This window comes from Protobothrops mucrosquamatus, unplaced genomic scaffold (genome assembly GCF_001527695.2).
Source record: "Protobothrops mucrosquamatus isolate PMUCROS unplaced genomic scaffold, P.Mucros_1.0 scaffold1846, whole genome shotgun sequence".
Taxonomy (NCBI): Eukaryota; Metazoa; Chordata; class Lepidosauria; order Squamata; family Viperidae; genus Protobothrops; species Protobothrops mucrosquamatus.
This window is the reverse complement of record NW_015387976.1, coordinates 12,428-16,886: the sequence shown is the minus strand read 5'-3', so window position 1 is coordinate 16,886 and position 4,459 is coordinate 12,428.

The following is a 4,459-nucleotide window of genomic DNA, read 5'->3' as shown; positions in this document are numbered from 1 at the left end:
CTCTCTCTCTCTCTCTCTCTCTCTCTCTCTCTCTCTCTCTCTCTCTGTCTCCCTCCCTCCCTCCATCTCTCCATCTCTCCCCCCTCTCTCTCTCACACACACAGAGTGGAATAATCTTCAGATATCACTGTCTTCCTCAATTGCAAGAGAAAAAAAAATCAAAAGATCCTTTCCCTAGGAATGTATGATTATCTCAACAAACAATCCAGCAGTCTTTTATTCATACTTCAAAGAAGAGAGAGGATTTATACAGTACAATCTGAATTCTGTTTGACTTAGAAAGCCCTCAACCTATTCAGGGTAATACTTTTAGAAGTGGCTGTAATTTCCCTTGGACATCAGCAGCTTGGCTTTTCAAGCCTAATTGGATCTATAAATTACTGTTGTTTTTTATCCAAGTATTAAACTCTGTAGATGCTAAACATCTCTTTCATATAGCTTTATTCCGAACTCTTTCATTTATTTATTAGCAGTAGGACAAGAAATTAAATGAATATGATAGATACTGATAATTAACTTTTTTAATGATGTAGTACTGGTAGGTTAAGCTGCTGCCAGTACTTTCATCATCAATGACTTCCTTTTAATGGAATTTTCTTTCTGCAGCCAAAACTCATTAAATAATATTTTAAAAATTCCTTAATGCAAGCTTGGCATCACTTTTGTTTTGCCCTTTGAAATCAACAGAGATATGTTATGCTTCTGTTTACCATAATCTTCAAAGTGAACCTGAATGTATGTATATAAGAAAAGAGGATTTACATTCTTTATTATATGTTTGTTGTTTTTTTTCTCTAATCTCTAAGGAATCTTCCTGAGATTTCTTAACATTTCTGAAATTTTGCACTGTAGATCTTTGTACAAAATCATAAAAGGAATCCAGATTAGAAACAGACCAATTTACATTTTATTTCTACTGAAATCAAAGCAGTCATACCTAACTTTCCCTGCTCATTTCAGTGGAATTACAGGGTGACTGAATCTGGGACCAATCTAGGGCAAAGTTGTGACATAGTATGCAGTCCCCAGGTACCTTCAACATGTCCAAACACAGAATGTCCTTTTAATTATGAACCACAGCAAGTTTGGGAATTACAGGCTTATCAGAAACAAGCAAACTCACAGGGATTGTCTGGGATAGTTTAATTAACATAAATGCTTTTGTAAATCTTGACTTTACCAGTAAAATGTGTTTAGAATTTGACACTAAATCAAAGAGCAGTGAGTATTAAATAAGACAATTTGCAATTACTTTCCCTTTCAAAGCTCTGCTGCTGTTCTAAGATCTTTAAAAGTGGCAGTCCTTATAGATGAACACACCTAGTAATACCGTAGAACAGACTAAAAAAGAATGGCATCCACATGCAACAGCCCTATTCTCTCTAAGCCTTTTTAATACAAGAGGTTAAAAAGACCTTTGGGGCTGGCCTGGAAAATCAGGTTCAACTACTGAAAAAGTAGGAGGAGGACTTAAAAGAGTAGCTAAGGTGCTGGATGTATAAGTGAATTTAATATAAAGGATAATGAGAAGCAGCAAAAACAGGGTGAATGGTCAACCAACCACTTAGGCAGAATGAAATGTTTCAGTCATTCGGTGCTGAGTAGTGAAAGCACGGTGCTGGAGGAAAGAATGGTGGCATTTTCTTTGGTTCAGTTGGATTGCTCTCCTCAGCGTGGTAGATATCCCACTGTAAAGGTGGAAGAAAGACTGAGTTTCAGCACACTTAAATTTTGTGCAGTAGAATAAGGATGTCATTTTGGTATTGGAGAATACCTGTTGAAATATGATCAGAGGCCATGTTCAAGAAGATCTTCCCTCCAGCCAGCAACTTTTTACTTCATTCAGATATGAAGATGGCAATGTGGTTCAATTAAGATTGCGATGTGGTTCAATTAAATTTATTTAATTCAATTCAGACACCACCCAATTCCAACGGACTCTAGGCAGTTCACAGATAATAACATTACTGTATGCAGGTTCATAAAGTAGGTGATTCTCTTGATTGCAAGGTGATCCATAATGTGTTAGCCAATCAGTTCCACTTTCAACAAGATGTATGTCCACCAGAAAAAAGAATAATAGCAGCTACAAGTACTTAGCCTGCTATTTCTATGTTAACATCACTACCAAGTCACCATTTAATTTCCCTCCCACTGAGCAAGTTGCAGGAACAAAAGGCTAGTGCAAGAGAGGAGCTGTACCAGCAAAAACCTTTTGGCCCCAAAATGCATTTGGGCTCTAATATAATATTATGTTGAGTGCCTGAGGCAGTGCACAGTAAGAAAGATGATGGTGAGGCAACGTTTTTAAGATGACCAGGTCCTAGTTTTAAATCATGCTAAATTGATTGCATGAGCGGGAGAGGGCTATGAACTCTGGCTTTTCCACTACCATGTCAAATGCTGATGCCAATTCTGCTAGGTAAAGATATGAGAAGAAATCAAGGATGGATAATGGGTTGAGTACATTTGGAAGAGCAGAGTCTGATGGCAATGGAAATACAAGTAAATTTGCAATAAAGGTACAAATGAGGAACACTGAATTAAGGTGACACTGTAAAGGGAGGTACAAGGAAGGTGATGTAAGAATTATGACTAGAGAGGAAATCAAGATAAAGTTAGTCAAGTGGAAATTATGGTCACTATATACAGAAACCTGCACAGACCAGAAATCAATTTTGCATACCTATCTGCCTTTCATCTTGGCATAAGCATCCCCAAGCAACATCCTTCTGTTGTATCCCTATGATGTTTTTAAAACTCATCCTTAGCCCATGTCCTTAGTTACACCTATGTTGAAGTTTGTGTTTTCCTTCTTCAACACCACCCCAGGCAGCCTCAAGATACGTAGCATTGTTTACATTTTAGAAGTCAGATGACTGCAGTGCCTTGAAACAGAAACAACAGTTTAATAATTAGCAACAGAGACAGCAAAATTCATATTGATATAATTCTGCTGATTCAAGGATGAGTGGGTAGCATTCAATTTACCAGGGAGGCCAGAAAAGCTGATGGGGTTTTCTATTTTTTTCATATGTGTCTGAAAAAATGAAATAGAAAAGGTATTGTGCGTCTTTTTAATGCCTTCTAACATTCTTTTTCTTCTCTTGATTTTTGTAAACAAATGTTTTAACATAGCAGGCAGAAACTGATTCTTGTTCTTTTCCTTTATTTATTAACTTCCAATCTGAATACATATAGTATTAACTGTTCTGACGTATAAAAGCTCATATATTGATAAACATTCCCAGAAGGAACTTAGATCATTAGGCTAGTCTTGAGAATGAATTAATATAGTATACCATCTCTATTGACCTGTCAGTGGAATGCATATTTAGTGCCTTGATTTCCAATATATTAAAAAATAAAGATGACTTAACCTCCTCTGTATTCATGTTTGCACACATGAACAGAATGCATTTAGCTTGTACAATAGTAGTAAGTTCTTATTGTCTTTCTCAGGACCATGAATAGAGAACTTGAACTAGAAACAAAATGTCAATTCATATATTGTCAACGCTGCTAACATCGGATGTTTTGCATTGACAACAGATGGAAATGTGGCCATCTTTTACCTTTTGCTTTTAGAATTAGATGATGCTGGGGGGATGTGAATGAGAGTCAGCTAGACATAACAACACTAAACCTAGCGTAAGAAACAAGGTTATTGTAACCAGAGCTGATAAGGTATTGGCAGGCTGGAGAACTGGAGAGGAGGCCCGTGCTTCAAGCTAATTGGGGAATGTGATTTATGACTGTTAATTGGAGGAGGGAATTGTGCTTTGATACTATGTGCTCGGGGAGGGGAATTCAATTTTTGGCTTCGATTATGCAGTGCCGATATTATGCTACTCAAAATAAAGATTCTTTAAGGTAAACAATGCCTCAAAGTTCTTTTGAAGTTTCATCTGTCAGAACCATGACATATATTTAATAAAGTCTTCTCATGTTCATATAGTAGTATGACTGAGTTTAGCAATATATACAGAGGATGGAAGAGGCCCAAGCAATAAAACTGCTGAATGGTACATGATGAAGTTAACAAGCCAGTAAAGATGTAACTGCAGCAAAGTATTCTACTTTTGTCAACTGCACCACATTACAAGATTGTCAGCATGGTTGCCTGCTAAATTTATTTGGGTATCTGTACCTCAAAAACTCTAGTTATTTACTAAGCTATTTCACAGCTTAGAAATCTACCCAAAAAATCAGAGCATTAACTGAGCTTCTCAATCCTGCAAAAGGTATTTAAGCATGGCTTTGCTGTTCCATAATAAGGTTAGATCCACAGCAGGGATACTTGTCATAACAACCTTCCCCATAAAATTCAGACATTTTGTGGATTCCATGTCATTGGAGACAGGAGTTTCTACCAGCCTAGGACCTTCATCATTCTGAAATAAAATAACATCTGACAGTTCAACCATCAGAAATTAGTTAGTCCATGACAATGTTATAT